Source organism: Pinus tabuliformis, chromosome 9, assembly GCF_031772625.1.
Source record: "Pinus tabuliformis cultivar Carrire ecotype Pingquan chromosome 9, CPIR1, whole genome shotgun sequence".
In the NCBI taxonomy this organism is placed as follows: Eukaryota; Viridiplantae; Streptophyta; class Pinopsida; order Pinales; family Pinaceae; genus Pinus; species Pinus tabuliformis.
In genome coordinates, this window is record NC_142307.1 from 1924771572 (window position 1) to 1924792796 (window position 21225).

Below are 21225 nucleotides of genomic sequence, written 5' to 3' on the forward strand. Positions count from 1 at the left end.
GACGGAGGTTAGGCTAGATAATAACTATAACAGAACTCACAAAATCGTCTCGCCAAGCCCTTTCTTCGTACCTAGTTATAGATAGTAGATGTTCTGAGAGCATGTAATTGAGAGGACATCTGTATGAGGACCTGCCAATTCCTTCCCATCGATGGAGTCTTAAATCCCTAAAAGTAATCCAAGGAGTTCCAGGTTGCTATCAGAGATGATTCACTGACGTCCCCAGATATCAAAATTGTTTTTGGGTAAACGATTGCATTCGTCACAGAGTGGTCCTGCGTATCTTTCGAAAATGTAATGAAAGAAATGCAGACTGTTGGTATTCAGGGTACTGATGGTCCCCAGTTCTGGCTGTCGTCGTCTGCTAATAGCCTGTGCTCGTTAGAGGGTGGTCTTGCGTATCTTTCGATAAGTAATTAAAGAATTATTGTTTCTATCACTTCGATATTGGAGTGATCCGCGGTCAATCATTCAATTAAAGAATGAGCATTGTTTGCCATGGTCATCTGCGCATGTGGTGTATTTTATCGAGATACTCGCATCTTCTATATATTATATATAATATAGATGCCGCTTCAAACTTTCTAATCAATTCTTTTATAGGTCATTTTTCACAGTACATATTATTTTATGGCTTCATTGATATCCGATTCACATGTCACCATACTTTTTATCGAAACATCTACATTGCTTTCTTCCCTAAAATGAAAATTATCTGCATATGGAAAGATCCTCATTGTTTCCTCGCTGAAAATGGAGATATCTGCATTGTGGGCATTTTTCACAGTACATATTATTTTATTCATTGATGTCCGATTCACATGTCGCCATACTTTTTATGGAAACATCTACATTGTTTTTCTTCCCTAAAATGAAAAGTATCTGCATATGGAAACATCCTCATTGTTTCCTTGCTTAAAATGGAAATATCTGCATTGTTTTGTTTTCTAAAATGGAACATAGTTATGGCTTCTTATGGAAATAACAATACTTACCGTATAACACTTTATAACTATATTTTTATTTAATGTTTGGTGTTTTGAAACATATATATGCTTAGTATGAGCTTAATATATTTATATGTTCGAATTAAGTATAGCAATATTTCTTCTAACCATCTAAATTTTATTTAATTTAGTGTTTTTTTTAATAGTTAATTTGATTTAATATGAGGTTTTTAAAGAAATTTATTTAATAAAATAAATTGTTATAATTATAATTTTTATACTTATATAATAACTTTTTAGTGTGGAAGGGTGTGTAATTTTATGTGTGTTTAACTTGGAGTTGACACATTTCTATTAATTTTTAATAAAAATATGCCTTGTATAACAAAAATATAAATGATAATTTGATTATTGGTTAGTTTTAATTAAAAGAATTATAAAACATCATTACACTCACTTGGTTCATTGTTAATATTACAATCCAACATAAAAAATGTATTTCACTTAGTAAAATATTTCTAGATTTATATTAAATAATATATTTTCATATAAAATAATTATAAATTTTAAAAAAACTTTAATTTCTTTTATAAATATAAAACTTAAATACATTGTTTGAATATATATATATATATATATACATATATATATATATATATATATATATGTATATATGTTGATCTTAATAAAATATTTTAATACTCAAAAGTGTAGTAAGCATGTCTTTCACATTAATTACATCAATATTATTTGGTCAGAATGAGAGACGTTTTGAACCAACTTGTCACGCCCCTACTCCTGCGGTGATCTTCCAATCGCTTGTAGCGAGGTGCGGCACCACCGAACGCGTTCTTTTTAACAATACTAACGTTTATGGGCTACGCCTATTCCAACATAAACTTGCTTAACTTGTGTTCTTATAACCGAATAAAATGTTATCCTTTATACTTTAACAAAGAACATTCTCATTCATTAACCATCACCAATAAACCGAGAACAATACAAGTATAAAGGGAGGGGCAACTCCCCGAACAGTCTGCCCAACAATAATATTATGTCAAGAATATCAGATTTTACAACAAGTGTGTCTTGGTTGAACCAAGTCTCACACTTAACCAAATTTTACAAAGATAGGCCACCTGCCTTTTACAATAGTCTTGTGCACCTCTTGCACAAAGAATGGTGCTCACCCGAGCCACCTAAAATCTCTGCCAAGTCCTACACCAAAACCTGTACCTTAGAATCCACTCGGGCACACCTTGCCCTACCTTCGACTCATCCAAGACTAAACTCACAACCAAGCCTTCATACCTCAACCTGTAAACCACTTGCTCCACGCACCTAGGTTAGAGTACGCATGAGGTATGCGTATCTACCTCTAAACCTGCGCAAGTGTTTACCCCTTGAGCGTAAGAAGAGATGAGCGAAGTTGCTTGGATGAAATGAGGTGCATCCACCTCTTATATATACGCTCCATACTTTGGATATAATCTTGGGCCGACATAACATGAAGCCCTTCACATAGTACTTTATGATGTTGGCTTGTATATTTTATGCTCCACGTTTCAACATGTATAAACATTCGTATTACATGGTTTTAATGTATGTGCTCCATTGTATTTTATTCTCCATGGTTCTTTACATACATATGTGCCATCGCATGTCCATATGTCTTATTAACATGTCGGTCTTTATATTTTTAATATTGCATATAAATGTGCTCGCTCACACTTAGTCGCATTAAGTGTTGCACATGTATTGTCACTTTTAACGTCGCAACTATCTCGCAGAAACGCCGCACCGTCGTGTGCGCTCACCCGCCGTGCGCCCGTGCCCGCCCGTGTGCCCGTGCACGATCGCCCACCGTCGCCCTGCTGCACGAAGGCCTTACATTCTCCTCCACCTGAAATCGTTGTCGTCCTCGACAACATATCATCTCGGTAGCTCTCCACCAAGATCATCATCATTCAGGATGTCGACCTTTCTACACAAGGCAAACATCCTTGCAACCTATGTAGAGACTCTTTCTCCACTATGTCTCAGCCTAGTGACCACTGCCACCAAGCTCACTATCCATAATCCATGCTCAGGATCATGGAAACTCCATCCATCTCATCTGCAACATGTTGTCTTTATCAAACCGAATCTTGATGTGCCCCATTCAGGTCCATGAAGCTCTCTCCATCATCTGCAATATGCCACCCTCACGTCTCACGTCTTCAAACTTCGGTTTAGTGAACTCGGTCACTCAACCATCTCATCATCATCACAAGGAAGCCTTCTCTCAAGGCCCCTTATAGGGTTGGTGTGGTTCCTCCCTACCAAGGCCTCCACACCAACCTTCTTCCAAGGTTGTTCATTGAGAGATGAAAGCCAGGAAGTTCCCTCCCTGACTCTCATCCACCCATGTATCGGATTGATGTTGTCCTCAAGTATCTGTGCACAGCCTCAATCTCCTCACATGTACATCCAAGCTCACCTAGCTTGTCCTTTGTCAGCTGAAAGTCATATATTCCCATGGCATACCTGCAAAAGTCCACTATCCCGGCAGGATCTCTACCCCCATAACCTTCATCAACCATTGCCTTTGAAGTAGCACTCGAGCTTTCTTCATTTGCAACTCCATTGTGAAGATCCTTAGTAGAAGATGCCCCCATCAAGTGTCTCCAAGTTCATGAGACCTTCTTCTCACTTCCTCCATTCTTCTTCCTAGCCTTTGCTACGAAGCCCTCCAACTTCTTTTCCTTTGTTTATACAATACTCCCAAGTCCTCTTTGCTCCACATCCTCATGCTTCACATTAGGATCTTTGGGATACAAGATCATAGAATTTATCCTTGGTCTATAACCCAAGCAACTCCTCCTATTCATAGGCACCATCGTGGTTTTTCCTTCAGCTGTAATCAAGAGAATGTCCCGGTCCTCCATTGGCATGGCTTGTGCTAGCTCCATGAAGTCCAGCCCCAACACCATAGAATGATCATCCATGTCTATGACTCTCAAGTCCAACTTCCCGAACCACGGTCCTACTTTCACCTATGTGTCCTTCAATACACCATCAACTGTTTTAATGGTAGAGTTGATAGATTTGAAAGCACTCCATTCCTTTTCCATCTTTGTCTTCTTCCCAAAGGTCTTTGCTGCTTTCCTACTCAAGAAGCTATGAGTAGCTCCTGTATCAACCAAAGCTGCAAACTTCTTCCCTTTCACAGTTACCTGCACAAAACTTGGCTTCAAGGAATCACCTCCTTCTGTTGGCTTTGTCTTGTGTCTCACCTCAGCAACCTTCTTCAAGGATTCAGCCTCAGAAGTGTCAATAGGCTCATGTTCCCTCTTGACAACCCTCTTAAGGTACTTCACCTCCTTGCTTGGCTCTTCTAGGGAACTCGGTTCTGGCCTAGCTTGACCTGCTTCAAGCTTTCCTTCCACCTTGTTCAGCTCAAGTGCACCAACCAAGTGTCCATTGACCAAGTTCATGGAACTTATCTCCCGAATGCTCTATTGGTTTCGGTAGTGAGTTCCCAACCTGTCAATGTAGTCGAGCTCATCCTGCTCAATTACAACAACCTTCTTACCAAGAAGCTTCTTCTTTATCTCTTCCTCAACTTGCCTGATTTCGGCTTTCAACCGAGCTCTTTCATCAAAGAGCTCTTGAAGATCATCAAGTTCCTTGAGTTCCATATCTGCCATGTTATGAGCAACCTTTTCTCACCAGCTCTGACTGAGCTCTGATACCAACTGTCACGCCCCTACTCCTGCGGTGATCTTCCAACCGCTTGTAGCGAGGTGCGGCACCACCGAACGCGTTCTTTTTAACAATACTAACGTTTATGCGCTACGCCTATTCCAACATAAACTTGCTTAACTTGTGTTCTTATAACCGAATAAAATGTTATCCTTTATACTTTAACAAAGAACATTCTCATTCATTAACCATCAACAATAAACCGAGAACAATACAAGTATAAAGGGAGGGGCAACTCCCCGAATAGTCTGCCCAACAATAATATTATGTCAAGAATATCAGATTTTACAACAAGTGTGTCTTGGCTGAACCAAGTCTCACACTTAACCAATTTTTACAAAGATAGGCCACCTGCCTTTTACAATAGTCTTGTGCACCTCTTGCACAAAGAATGGTGCTCACCCGAGCCACCTAAAATCTCTGCCAAGTCCTACACCAAAACCTGTACCTTAGAATCCACTCGGGCACACCTTGCCCTACCTTCGACTCACCCAAGACTAAACTCACAACCAAGCCTTCATACCTCAACCTGCAAACCACTTCCTCCACGCACCTAGGTTAGACTACGCATGAGGTATGCGTATCTACCTCTAAACCTGCGCAAGTGTTTACCCCTTGAGCGTAAGAAGAGATGAGCGAAGTTGCTTGGATGAAATGAGGTGCATCCACCTCTTATATATACGCTCCATACTTTGGATATAATCTTGGGCCGACATAACATGAAGCCCTTCACATAGTACTTTATGATGTCGGCTTGTATATTTTATGCTCCACGTTTCAACATGTATAAACCTTCGTATTACATGGTTTTAATGTATGTGCTCCATTGTATTTTATTATCCATGGTTCTTTACATACATATGTGCCATCGCATGTCCATATGTCTTATTAACATGTCGGTCTTTATATTTTTAATATTGCATATAAATGTGCTCGCTCACACTTAGTCGCATCAAGTGTTGCACATGTATTGTCGCTTTTAACGTCGCAACTATCTCGCAGAAACGTCGCACTGTCGTGTGCGCTCACCCGCCGTGCGCCCGTGCCCGCCCGTGTGCCCGTGCACGATCGCCCACCGTCGCCCTGCTACACGAAGGCCTTACACAACTAATGTTGTTCATGCTCAGAAAAAGGTGAAAAAATTCATAGATTGTAATGAATAAATAGCAAGGATGCATCAGAGCCCAAAATTAGAGGTTAGAAATTAGTTATTTAATTAATAATATAATACTTATTAATTTTAAAATTCTAAATAAAGACTAGTTGTTATACTCGTTAATTGTTTATATAAATATAAAATTATTTATTAACAATATTCTTATTTATTAATAGTATTAAATTGTTATATATACATTATTTATTACAATAACCCATTTTATTTATAAAAGGGCCATAGTCAAATAAAACAAAAACATATTAATATTAAATGATACAAATTAACCTTCTTTCTATTTCCTAAATAAATAAATAGAATAATTTAGTGATTAAAAGTTAAATATTTTATTTATTTAATAATGAGAAATGTACTCTCAATTAAAAATACAATTTAAACAATGAAAATTTATAAATCTTGTTTTATATCCTAAAAGAAGTTTACACTTGAAGAAATTTGATCCCTCTTGGTACATGTTAGATCTGTGTTTAAGATGGATCTATACTGGTAATTAAATAAAATAAACTATATAATTATTATGGGCAACTCAATTATGATCTACATATTGTGAGTCTTGAGAATAACTGAGAGATAAAAGGTTCAAATTTGCTAGCTTGTGACCCAGTGTATGGAGAGGAGGACAAGTCGTCAAATCCATAGGTTTACTATTAGCGACTTTGAAAACCATACATTTAGTATTGTAGATAATGAATGGTTATTTGTGCATCATAATTCTTTAATTAAGATCAGGGTTAGAAATTAATGTATATTCATATGAATTTTGGATTTTCTAAGCTCTCTGATGAATCTTTGATGCAGGAGGTTGATCAAAGTAAGGTGGTCGTATTGAAAATAGACTATTGGTTCATTTATAAACAATTAGATGTGTTCAACCGGATTCTATATGTGGCTTACTTTATCTTGAGGGTCCCGTTTTTTTTCCAAGACATGTCGGTCCCATGTTCACTTTCCCTTTTTAAATAGGTGCTTAACTCTACACTGTTGATCTTCTCTCTCTGGATCTAACAGTCATCACTCACCCCGATCACTAACTAGCCCATTGATTTTCTACAGTCGATCTGTCTGTCCGATCCAACAATCGTCATGTGATTTCATGTGGATTCAAGCACGATCTTTATCACTTCAGAGGCACGTGATAAAAGTGTTTTTATCTCTCCTCTAGTTGCGATGTGTCAAGTGCTCAAGCTAATCACATTGACTCAAAATAATACTGCTTACCACTTGAAAGGCATGTGATATACCGTTCCCCGCTTTTCCAATACAACCCATGTGCATTAAATCAAACTTTAATGAAGCACATAATAAATGTTTAGTGCTTAATTCCAAGATTACCCATTAACACTAAATGACTGCGATTAATGATAAACACATAAACATTGAGATTTACAATTAAAGCGTGAAAATAGAGGAAATACCTCGTTAGGTTTTAGAACACAAATACAAAGATGTAAGTGAGATTCTCCACCAGGATTAACACATAGTTGCACACTGAATCAATTCATTCAATATAATAGAAGTTACAGAGTCTTGGCCCTCTCGGTTCAATTACAACAATTTATTTGACCTTTGTCTCAATCTCAAAACCCTACCTGTCACTCAAACTCTCGCTTCTCACACAATTCTCAATCATCCCAGCCAATCCCTCTCCATTATATTTTCTTCTCTTTTATGAGTCAAATCCTATTCTAACTGCACTAACAACTCGATCGCTATTTTAATCAATCTAACAATCAAATCTCTATTCTTAAGCTCTGTTACACCTATGCTAACAACTTATCCGTTAGTCTAAAATAATACAATTTTCTAATTACTACAATAATGAAGTAAATAGCATTTTCGATAGATCTAACCTTCTCTACCAAAACTGACTTTCGACCACTCAGATCAATGAAATTTAACTCATGTAGCCACAACATGTGAACAAACAATCACATTGCTAGCTAAGTCCAGATGCTCCTGCATCAGACTCCCAAGGAAGAAAAGAATCATTCCTCAGACTTTCAGGGTTTACTCCATACTTCTGCAACTCTGCCGTTGTCAACCAACTAGCATCCTCCACTAGTTGTCCTTTCCATTTGACTAGATATTGAAAATAAACGTGTCCTTTGGTTCTTTTGGATACTCCTTTCTCCAAAACAACTCCCACCTGTTTCTTAACTATCTTTGGCATTTTTTCTTCCCAGTTCAAAGTTTGAACTTCATCTTCTATATTTTCCTTCTGTAGCTCTGTTTTTCTTTCTTTGTATGGATACAAATCTGCAACATTGAAGATAGGTGATATTCCAATTCCTTTTGGCAATTCAATTTCATAAGAATTAGTTGAAAAATTTCTTACAATTCTACATGGTCCTATCTTTTTCATTTTTAGTTTATTGTAAGTTTTAGCAGGAAACCTTTCTCTTCTCAAAGACACTGTCACTAAATCTCCCACTTCGAATTGTTTCTCTCTTCCTTTCATATCAGCTCTCTGTCTGTACTTTCCACTATTTTCCTACAATCTTCCTTTGACATCTTCTTGTAGTCTCTACATTTGCTTTGCAAACTCTTCAACTTTTTCACTTCTTGTCTCCTTTTTACCCAAATATCTGAGCTCATACACACCTCTTGGATTCATCCCAAAAATAGTCTGAAATGGACTCATTCTAGTACTTCAGTTTGGAGTGTCATTATAAGCAAACTCAGCCTGAGCTAGTGCTAAATCCCACTGCTTAGGATTTTGATACACTAAACTTTTGAATACATTCCCCAAGCTTTTGTTTACCACTTTAGTTTGTCCATCTGTTTGAGGATGGTATGATGAACTAAAACTGAGGTTAGCACCTAGTTTATTCCAAATAGTTCTCCACAAATGCACTACAAAATTTGTATCTCTATCAGACACAATACTTATAGTCAATCCATGTAATCTTATAATTTCTAAAAAAAATAGATTAGCAACATGTGTTGCATAACTAATCTTTTTACATGTAAGGAAATGTGCCATCTTGGAAAATCTATCTACCACAACATAAATGGAATCATCCCCCCTTTGAGTTTTAGGTAACCCCAAAACAAAATCCATGCTAACTGCATCCCATGGTCGGTCTAGTATTGGCAATGGCTGGTAAAATATTGTATTTGGCTTCACCCTTTAACATGCTGACATATCCTACACTTCTCAACAAATATCTTAACGTTAGTCTGCATCTTTGGCCAATAGTAAAAAGAATTTACCAGAGCAAAGGTTTTGTCTTCTCCAAAGTGACCGGATAATCCTCCATTGTGCTTCTCCTTTAGTATGTTTTCCCTCATAGAACATTTGGGAATGCACAAATTGTTTCCTTTAAACAGTAAACCTCCTTGGATAAGATAATCTAACTACTGACTTCTGTTATGAACTATTGGATTTGGTATTGCTGCATAAATATCTTTGAAATCTACATCATATTTATACATATCAACCATTTCTTCAAATCCTACAACACCAGCTTTTAATTCTTGCACAATGAAATTTATCCTGCTTAAAGCATCAACAACTTTGTTAAACTTACCACTTGTGTGTTTTATCACAAAAGTAAATCTGTGAAAAAACTCTACCCACTTGGCATGTTTCTGGTTCAATTTTGGTTAGTTGTTTATGAACTGTAATGCATGATTGTCAAAATACAATATAAACTCCTTTGGTAGCAAATAATGTCTCCATTTTTTTAAGGCTTTTACAATAGCATAAAATTCTTTATCATAAGAAGAATAATTCTTCTTAGGTTCATTTAATTTCTCACTAAAGTATGTTATTGGTCTCTATTCCTCACTCAATACTGCTCCAATTATAACTCCACTAGTGTCTATTTCAACTTGAAATACTTTTTTAAAATCAGGTAAAGCTAAAACTGGTTCTCTGTGATTTTCCTCTTCAGCAACTTAAAATTCCTGTCTGCTACTTCTGTCCACTTGAATGGCTGATTAGTCTCCTTGATTGCTTCAACAATTGGTGCAAAAATCTAACTGAAACCTCTAATAAATTTCCTATAAAAACTTGCAAGACCATGAAAACTTCTTACCTCAAATATATTCCTTGGAATAGGCCAATTCCAAATTTCTTGAACTTTCTCTAGATCCATTTTCAACCCTTCTTCAGAAACTAAAAATCCCAAGTAAGTTAATTCTTCTTTCATGGAACTACATTTCTTCAGATTTATCAGTAGTTTCTCTTTCTACAGAGTTCTTAAAACTAACTTAAGATGCTCTAGATGCTCTTCTTCACTTCTACTAAAAACTAGAATATCATGAAGATAAACAATAGCAAACTTGCCTGCATATTCCTTCAAGACTTCATTCATCGATATCATGAATGTGCTAGGTGAATTAGTGAGTCCAAAAGGCATCACTAACCACTCATATACCCACTATTTTTTTTCAATGCAGTCTTCCATTCATCTCCTTCTCTAATTCTTATTTGATGATATCCACTCTCCAGATATATTTTAGTAAAATACTTTGACCCACTCAAACAATCCATCAAACCATTCATGCGTGGTAAAAGAAACCTATACTGAATAGTGATCTTCTTTATGGCTCTGGAATCTGTGCACATACACCATTCACCTCCTTTCTTTGGACTGAATAATGTTGGTAAAACACATTGACTAAGACTCTCTCTGATTAGTCCCTTATCCATCATTTCTTGCACTTGTTTTCCAACTTCTGCATTCTTTTGAGGAGTTAAACTGTATGCTGCTATGTTTGGAAAACTTTCTCCTGGTATTATGTCAATATGATGACTAATACTCCTAATTGGTGGCAATTCATTTGGCAACTCATCCAAAATATTATCAGCAAAGTCATTCAATAGAGTTTTGATTTCTTCAGGTAAATCATCTAAGTTTGTGGAAGTCAAAATTACCTTAGGTCTCCCTATGGCAACAAAATGCATTTCTCCACCTTTTCCAACCTCTTGCAATAGCTCCTTTCCACTCATCAACATAACATTGTTTGTAGGTGTTCCTTTGTTAGCTTCATCCTTCAATGGTAGAAGTGTATGCTTATTTCCATCCTTCTCCAGAGTATAAGTATTTTTCCTCCCATCATGAATAGCTTTTCGATCAGACTGCCAAGGTCTTCCTAGCAATACATGGCATACATCCATTGGCATTACATCACACAATATCATATCTTTATAAGTACCAATCTGTATCTCTACCTTGCATTGCTCTGTCACAATAATCTCATGTTGTTTCTGCAACCATAACACTTTGTAAGGAGTAGGGTGTACTGTCTTCACCAATCCTAGCTTGTCCACCATCTCTGTAGAAACAAGGTTATTAGTTCTTCCACTATCAATTATCACTTTACAACATTTACCTTTGGATTTTCACATAGTTCTAAATAAACTCTTCCTCTGAGCTGGTTCTCTAGTCTCTTTCTTTGCCTTAAGAAATACCCTTTTCAACAATAGGGATTCTCCTACTTCAAGGGATTCTTCCTTTTCTGTAATTTGAGGTGTTTCTTCATTTGCCTTAGCCACATTCACATTCCTCTGACTTGTTGTTCTATTACGAGGACAGTCCCATGATCCATGCCCCCATTCTCCACATGTTTAACACTGGATATCTCTTCATCGACCTCTTCCTCTGGGTGCAAATCTTCATCTATTAAAATCTCCTCTCTTTGGTGGTCTACTAATTGAAATTCCTACTTCAATATGATATTACTGAAACCTTCGTTTGGTAGTTCCTCTACCTCTTACTGAACTTTTCCCTCTATTCCTCTTATTTTGTTTCCTCAACATCTTCTCTTATGCCTTCAAACCTGCTTGATAGGCATCTTGAATGGTCTTCAGACTTATAAAATTGATCTCATCATGTATGTGATATCTTAAGCAATTGATATATATGGCTACCTTCTCCATGTCATCCTCTGCATGTCCTGCTCTAATACTCAATCTATAAAACTCTTTTGTATATTCTTTAACAGACATTCCTTTTGCCTTAAATTTTGTGACTTTTTGAAAAGATTTAACTAATAATGTTTTGGCACAAATTTAGCTTTCATTTTACTCACCATTTTGTCCCATTGCTTGATCTTCGACTTTCCGTTTCTTGTTCTAGAGGTTTGTAGTTCATCCCACCAAATAGCTGCATGACCCTTCAATCTGGTAACTGCAAATTTCACCTTCTTTTTGTCATCAACCTCCTCATAGTCAAAATATTTGTCCAATGAACTAATCCATTCCATCAACTCTTCTCCTTTGAGACTCCTTTCATACACAAGAATTTCCAGCTTTGGTTTTCCACCTACTTTAGCCAACATCTTGATAACTTTGGTAGTTTCATTTTCCTCCTCTTCTTCTTCCTTAGAAGATTCTTCTGCAACACTCGCAACTACTTCATTAGGTGTTCTCCTCTGAGTAGTTTCCATTGTGTCCATCCTTGTACGTAGACTCTGGATCTCCTCCACCGGAATTTCATTTGCTTCAAGTCTTCCTTGACCTATGCTAGCTCCCCTCCTTGGCAGCATGTTTACTGTAGTCAAACTCAATATATGATATCTGATACCAAAATGACATAGGAGGTTTATCAAAGTATGTTGGTCATCTTGAAAATATTCTATTGGTTTATTTATAACCAATCAGATGTGTTCAAGCGGATTCTATACGTGGCTTACTTTATCCTGATGGTCCCGTTTTTTCCTAAATATGTTGGTACCATGTTGACTTTCCCTTTTTAAATAGGTGCTTCACTTTATGCTGTTGATCTCCTCTCTCCAGATCTAATGGTCATCACTCACCCAGATCATTAACTAGCTCATTGATTTTGTACCATCGATCTATCCGTCTGATCCAACAGTCGTCGTGTGATTTTGCATGGATTCAAGCACAGTCATTATCACTTCAGAGGCACGCGATAAAAGCAGTTTTCTCTCTCCTCCGGTTGCGATGTGTCGAGCGCTCAAGATAATCATGCGGACTCGAAATACTACCACTTACCACTTGAAAGGCATGCGATATACAACTTCCCACTTTTCCACTACAACCCATGTGCATTAAATCAAACTTTAATAAAGTGTTTAATAAATGTTTAGCGCTTAATTCCAAGATTACCCATTAACACTAAATGACCGTGATTATTGATAAACACATAAACACTGAGATTTACAATTAAAGCATGAAAATAGAGGAAATACCTGGTTAGGTTTCAGAACACAGATACACATATGTGAGCGAGATTTTGCACCAGGACTAACACACAGTTTCACACGGAATCAATTTATTCAATATAATAGAAGTTATAGAGTCTCTTCCCTCTCGACTCAATTGCAATAATTTATTTGACCTCTGTCCCAATATCAAAACCCTATCTGTCACTCAAATTCTCGCTTCTCACTCAATTCTCAATCATCCCAGCTAATCCCTCTCCATTACATTTTCTTCTCTTTTATGAGTCAAATCGTATTCTAACTGCACTAACAACTTGATCTCTATTTTAATCAATCTAACAATCAAATCTCTATTCTTAAGCTCTGTTACACACCTATGCTAACAACATATCCCTTAGTCTAAAATAATAAAATTTTCTAATTATTACAATAATGAAGTAAAGATCATTTTCGATAGATCCAACCTTCTCTACCAAAACTGAATTTTGACCACCCAAGTCAATGAAATTTAACTCATTTAGCCACAACATGTGAACAAACAATCACATTGTTGGCTAAGTCCAGATGCTCCTACATCAGATTCCCAGGGAAGAAAAGAATCATACCTCAGACTCTTAGGGTTTACTCCATACTTTTACAACTCTGCTGTTGTCAACCAACTAGCATCCTCCACTGTTTGCCCTTTCCATTTGTCTAGATATTGAAAATAAACTTGTTCTATGGTTTTTTTGGATGCTCTTTTCTCCAAAACAGCTTCCACCTCCTTCTTAATTGTCTTTAGCATTTGTTCTACCCAGTTCAGAGTTTGAACTTCATCTTCTATAGTTTCCTTCTATAACTCTATCTTTGTTTCTTTGCATGGATACAAATCTGCAACAATGAAGATAGGTGATATTCCAATTTCTTCTAGCAATTCAATTTCATAAGCATTAGTTGAAGACTTTCTTACAATTCCACATGGTCCTATCATTTTCATTTTTAGTTTATTGTAATTCTTAGTAGGAAACCTTTTTTTTTCTCAAATACATCGTCACTAAATCTCCCACTTGGAATTCTTTCTCTCTTCTTTTCGTATTAGCTCCGTGTTTATATTTTCCACTACTTTTCTACAATCTGCCTTTGACATCTTCTTGTAGTCTCTGCATCTGCTTTGCAAACTCTTGAACTTTTGCACTTCTTGTCTACTGTTTACCCAAATTTCTGAGCTCATACATACCTCTTGGATTCATACAAAAAACAATATGAAATGGACTCATTCCAGTACTTCAGTTTGGAGTGTCATTATAAGCAAACTCAGCCTGAGCTAGTGCTAAATCCCAATGCTTAGGATTTTGATACACTAAACTTCTCAATATGTTCCCCAAGCTTCTGTCTACCACTTCGGTCTGTCCATCTATTTGAGGATGGTATGCTGAACTGAAGCTAAGGTTAGCACCTAGTTTCTTCGAAAGAGTTCTCCAGAAATTCCCTACAAACTTTGTATCTCTATCAAACACAATACTTACAGGCAATCCATGTAATCTTATAATTTCTGAAAAAAAATAGATTAGCAATATGTGCTGCATCACTAGTCCTTTTACATGCAATAAAATGTGACATCTTGGAAAATCTATCTACCACAACATAAATGGAATCATCCCCCTTTTGAGTTTTAGGTAACCCCAAAACAAAATCCATTCTAATTGCATCCCATGGTCAGTCTGGTATTAGCAATGGCTGGTACAATACTGTATTCTCGCTTCACCCTTTAGCATTTTGACATATCCTGCACTTCTAAACAAATCTCTTAACATCAATCTGCATCTTTGGCCAATAGTAAAAAGAATTTACCTGAGCAAAGGTTTTTTCTTGTCCAAAGTGACCAGATAATCCTCCACTGTGTTTCTCCTTTATTATGTTTTCCCTCATAGAACATTTGGGAATGCAAAAATTGTTTCCTTTAAACAATAGACCTAGTTGGATAAGATAATCTAACCACTGACTTCCATTATGAACTATTGGATTTTGTACTGCTACATAAATATCTTTGAAATCTGCATCATCTTTATACATATCAGCCATTTCTTTAAATCCTACAACACCAACTTTTAATTCTTGCACAATGAAATTTACCCTTCTTAAAGCTTCAACAACTTTGTTCAACTTACCACTTGTGTGTTTTATCACAAAAGTAAAGCTCTGCAAAAACTCTACCCACTTGGCATGTTTCTTGTTCAATTTTGGCTAGCTTTTTATGAACTGTAATGCACGATTGTCAGAATACAATATAAACTCCTTTAGTAGCAAATAATGTCTCCATTTTTTTAAGACTTATACAATAGCATAAAATTCTTTATCATAAAAAGAATACTTCTTCTTAGCTTCATTTAATTTCTCACTAAAGTATGTTATTGGTGTTCGTTCCTCACTCAAAACTACTCCAATTGCAACTCCACTTGCGTCTATTTCAACCTGAAATAATTTTTCAAAATCAGGTAAAGCTAAAACTGGTTTCTCTATGATTTTCCTCTTCGCCAACTTAAAAATCCTGTCTGCTACTTCTTTCCACTTGAATGGTTGATTAGTATCCTTGATTGTTTCAAGAATTGGTGCACAAATCTCACTGAAACCTCTGATAAATTTCCTATAAAAAGTAAGACCATGACAACTTCTTACCTCAAATATATTCCTTGGAATAGGCAAGTTCCAAATTGCTTGGAATTTCTCTAGATCCTTTTTCAACCTATATTTAGAAACTACAAATCCCAAGTAAGATAATTCTTCTTTCATGAAACTACATTTCTTCAGATCTATCAGTAGTTTCTCTTTCTTGTAGGAATTTACAGGGTAAGTTCCTTAGAAAGAACACCAAAAGGACACCACTCACAACCAGATCAAAGATCAATACACCAGTATTTTTGACGTGGTTAAAACCCTGAAAGAGGGAAACAGTCCACGGCCTGCGCCAACGTGGATACTACAGGCAATTTATTAATCAAAGAATGAAAATTTACATAAGCTTCTCTCATGCACGGATTACCCGAACAATGACCCTCCATGCGCTTCAAATAGAACTCATGGACCAATCGGGTGTCAAGTCACGGATCAAGTGTCGGTAATACCGAGGAGAGAATGAACCATCGGATCACTACATATCGTGACCGTCGGATTGTAAGTTACAATATGTACAACGGTAAAGAAACACACTTTACCTAACTCTATACCTAACTCTAAACTAGACCAAGTTGTACTTAACTATTTCCTATGTGTCGGAATATCCTAACATCCCCCCTTAAGAACAACTTGGGATAGGATTGAAGGATTTACAAATATGACATAATAGGAGAAGGAAGGAGGCACTAGAGCCTATCCCCCCTTAGTGACAACTTCCTGAACTCCAAGCATATATCGAAGTTTAGTGAACTTCGCCTCTGTGAGAGATTTTGTGAAGATGTCTGCAACCTGATCATCTGTTGAACAATATTGCACTTCAAGAACATGGTCATGAATGAGCTTTCTGATGAAGTGCATGTGTAGTTCATTGTGTTTGTTGTGTTGATGCTGGACTGGATCTTTGCATAGCTGAATGGCACTTTGATTATCACACCAAAGTGTGGTTGGATGCTGCTGCTCAAAGCCAAACTCTGATAGGATCTGACGAAGCCACAAGGCTTCCTTACTAGCTTCCACGGCACCACGATACTCTGCTTCGGCTGACGAAAGAGAAATGGCAGCCTGTTTCTTACAAGCCCATGTAATAGGTCCTGAACCAAGAGTGAAGACATAACCGGCAGTAGAATTTCGATCATCAGGGTCACCAGCCCAATCAGAATCAGTGAAACCGACTAATAGAGGAGCTGCTTTGGCACTGTAATGAATCCCAAACTGTACTGTACCTCGAACATAACGAAGTATTCTTTTAGCTGCTTTCCAATGACTTTCACGGGGGTTTTGCATAAAACGAGCAACAAGGCCAACAGCAAAGGAAAGGTCAGGACGAGTATGGGTTAAATACAAGATTTTTCCTACAAGTTGACGGTATAAGGTAGCATCAACTTTAGGAGAAGTACAAGAGACTGAAAGTTTGACTCTAGAATGAAAGGGAGAAGGGGCTGGCTTACAGTCTTCCATGTGAAAATGACGAAGAATATCACAAGCATACTTGGACTGGGAAAGGAAAATACCCTCCTTGGATTGCAAGACTTGAAGACCGAGAAAATAGTGTAAGTGTCCTAAGTCTGTCATTTCAAATTTCTTTTTAAGGCTGGACTTCACATGGTTTATAAGGTTGGGATCACTACCAGTAAGAATAAGATCATCAACATAAAGAACAAGGATGATAAGAGAGTTGCCCACTTTCTTGGTGTAGACAGTATTGTCAGAATAACACCTAGAAAAGCCAGATTCTAAAAGAAAGCTATCCATTTTGGCATACCAAGCCCGAGGAGCTTGCTTGAGACCATAAAGGGATTTCTTAAGTCGACAAACAAGGTTGGAGTCTGTTTGTATGAAGCCAATGGGTTTTTCCATATAGATTTCTTCCTGCAAGTCCCCATGCAAGAAGGCAGATTTAACATCCATCTGATGGACTTCCCATTTTAAAGAGGCAGCAAGGGAAAGAACAAGGTGGATAGAGTTCATTTTGGAAACAGGGGAGAAGGTTTCAGTGTAGTCAATGCCTTCAACCTGTGAAAAGCCCTTAGCAACAAGACGAGCTTTATGTTTATCAACTTTCCCATCTGGTCCATACTTGGTTCTGTAAACCCATTTACATCTAACAAGTTTGCGTCCCTTTGGTAGAGGAACAAGATCCCATGTATCATTTGGCAACAATGAATGATATTCTTCATTCATAGCTGCTTCCCAATGTGGATGGCCTGAAGCTTCTGCAAAAGTGTCAGGATCATGATTTACTGGAGCTTGAGCCAGTAAAGAAGAGGCTCTTTCAAACTGAGAACGTGTACGTCGCTGATCTGTAGGATCACCGGCAAGATCACCTGCTGCATCCCGAGTAGCACGAACCCATCTTGGAAGTTGAGGATCCTGAGAAGGTGGGGGAGGATTATCATCCTCACTTTCATCATCTGAAGAAGAAATGTTTTCAAAAGTAGAAGAGATAGGAAGAGGTGGCACATCCGCCGGACTAGGCTCGCAGGCCGATTTATTTTCATCAAATTTTACATCTCTTCTAATGATAACATTTTTGGACTTAAATGGAATAAGTCTATAACCTTTTACATCTTCAGAATATCCAACAAAAGTACATTTCTCACTCTTAGGTTCTAAAGCTTTATGCTTTTCATCTGGAATATGGGCCCATGCTTCACTTCCAAAAACACGAAAGTGACTTACATCTGGTTTAATGGAACTCCAAGCTTCTTCTGGAGTGATATTCTCTAGAACCTTAGTAGGAGTGCGATTGATTATATAATTTGCACAATTAATTGCTTCGGCCCAAAAACTAAGACTGAGTCCTTTAGATTGCAGCATACAATTAGCCATTTCCTTTAAGGTGCGATTTTTTCTTTCAGCTACACCATTTTGTTGTGGAGTGTATGGAACAGTATGTTGCATTTGAATTCCATTTTCGGTGCAAAAGTTGATGAATGTATTTTTAACATATTCTCCACCATTATCAGTTCTTAGCTTAAGAATTTGATGTCCAGATTGTTTTTCAACAAAGGCTTTGAAGGCCAAAAATGTGTTAAATACTTCGCTCTTGAGTTTTAAGAAGTATACCCAAGTGCGTCTGGAGAAATCATCAATGAAAGTTAAGAAATACTTGCAGCCAGAGAATGAAGCAACAGGAAGAGGACCACATAAATCACTGTGCACAAGCTGTAAAGGGGCTGAGGCGTGCCAAGAGGCACGTTTGTCAAAACTGTCCCGATGATGTTTTCCGAGTACACATCCGGAACAAACACCATCTCTGCAAGATACCATAGGAAGACCTGTCACCATATTTTCTTTACATAGATGCTGAAGGGAGCGATAGTTTAAGTGACCAAATCGCTCATGCCAAAGTTTGCTCACTTCATCATTATGAGCAACAAATACTGAGGGAAGATTTGATGACCCAAAGTTGTGAAACTTATACAACCTTGTGGAATCATCAGCAATACCAGTAGCTAGAATCTGTTTAGGATCTCTTAGATCCTTGATTACAACATCATGAGGTGAAAATTCAACAATTTTACCTTCACCTGAATGAGTTATCTGATATACAGATAGAAGGTTGCAGGATAAGTTTGGAACACATAATACATCATTAAATTGACCATTGTCTAGATGAACAGTTCCAGTCCCTACAACATTAAGAGATCTATCATCACCAACATATATATTTTTGGTGTTACAATCATTTAAAGAAGAAAACATGGCTTGGTTTTTGGCCATGTGATAAGAGGCTCCAGAATCAATGAGCCACTCATGAGAAGGAGAGGAAGAAGATACATTTAATGCATAACCAGACCGAGATGATTGACAACGACATGCAGAAAGTGCCATTCCGGAAGTTGAAGTTGAAGTAGGCTCCACATGGATGTTATGTTTCTTCATTGCGGCTTCCAAGGCTTCCATCTTCTTAAAGCATTTAGATTCTAAGTGGCCATCTCGATTACAAAAGTTACAATGTCTATCAGTCTTCTTCCATTTGTTTTTATTGGTCTTATCATTTTGCTGAAATGATCTTTCATTTTGAGGCTGAGTTGGTTTAGGACCATTCTTTTGAGGATATGACTTCTTAGGATTCTTTGAATTTGGTTGCTGCTGGGCGGCTAACGCTTTCGTGGAAGAGTTTCCAAGATTAAGAAGACCAAGGTGTAAGAGTTTTTCTTGTTCTCTTATTAAGGAATCACAAAAGGAGTCAAAGGAAGGGGCCTTGTAGTCTTTTCCTTGACAAATGAAAGCTTCCCTTGTAGAATGGAAAGTGGAAACAAATACAGAGTAGGCTGGTCCCAACTTAGTAAGGATGGAATAAATAAGGTTACCATCTTCTTTCTTAACCTTAACACCTTCCAAGAGATATCTAAGGGTCTTGAATTTGGACAAGAAATCTTCAATGCAAGAAAAATTATTAGGATCCAAAGTAAGCAACTCATTTTCAAGTTGATGGGCTCTAATTTCATTTTTAATCCCAAAAACTTTAGCGATTTTTTCCAATGCTTCATGAGGAGTCTCAAGTTCTGCAATATGGAATCTAAGATCAGGAGAAATAGACATCCCTATCAAACCACGTGCTTGATCTTGTCTATTTTCCCATTTTGCAGCCTTGTCTTCATCTTTTGGTTTCTTCTCTTGGTCTGTGGCTATTCTGTAGAGACCTTTACTTCTAAGTAAATCTTCCATGTAGGCTATCCATTGGAAGTAGTTAGTGCTGTCAAGAATGACTTGGCATGAACTTTCCATTTTTTTAGAAAAAAAATGAAGCTGAAGATGCTGAAAGTAAGTGTTCCAATGGATAGATCTCAAAAAATTAGGTTGTTTTAAAAAAAACGGCTCTGAAAAATGCTTCCGGATGAAGAAGTTATGGCTTTTTGAAAACAAATTTTGTTGAAGTTGCCGGCAAAGTGCGCGAATGTGCGGGAATGAAAAAAAAAAAATCCGCCCCCACAAAATGGAGACTTGAACCCAAGACCTCTACTCTCTTAAAATAGCTTTGAACCAATTGATCTATACAAAAATTTTGAGAGAGAGAGAGAGAGAGAGAGGGGGGGGGGCCTCGGTTTGCGTGCTTGCCTTGAGAAAGCTCTTTTTCCCTACAAAACACAAAACACAAAACCCAACACGAATATGCAAAGAAAAACGAACCTTGCGACTCGAAGTTAGCTTTAGCCAAAAAACTAGATATTTTTAAAAAACAATCTCAAAGTTAGCTTTAGCCGAAAAACTAAATATTTTTCTCAATGTTTCTGATTTTCCGAGATCACACGAAGGTGCAGGGAAACGAGCATACGCATGAGAAAAATCCTTCCTTTCTGTTTCTGATTTGCCCAGATCGCACAGAGTCGCAGGGAAAAGAGCATACGTAGAAATGAAAGGTATAGATCCGGTTAAAAAAAAGGTAAATAAACCGAAACCGAAATAAGCAGAGAGAAAATAACAGTAAACTGCAAAAACACTGTATACCTCTCGATCTAAAAAATGACGCAGCTAGGGCTACCGGAAACCTTTTCGCGTGAAACGAAAGGGGTTCCTCACTGAAACAGATGCTTCGAATGCAACAGAGCAGTCCTCTCGGCCCGAAAG

The 21225-nt window shown here is 37.3% G+C and overlaps 1 pseudogene; it reads right to left on the reverse strand.

The window, feature by feature from the left end:
* Positions 1-5682: 5682 nt before the first annotated feature.
* The window catches only part of LOC149156656 (uncharacterized), a 250647-nt pseudogene continuing 235104 nt past the window's right edge, over positions 5683-21225 (reverse strand).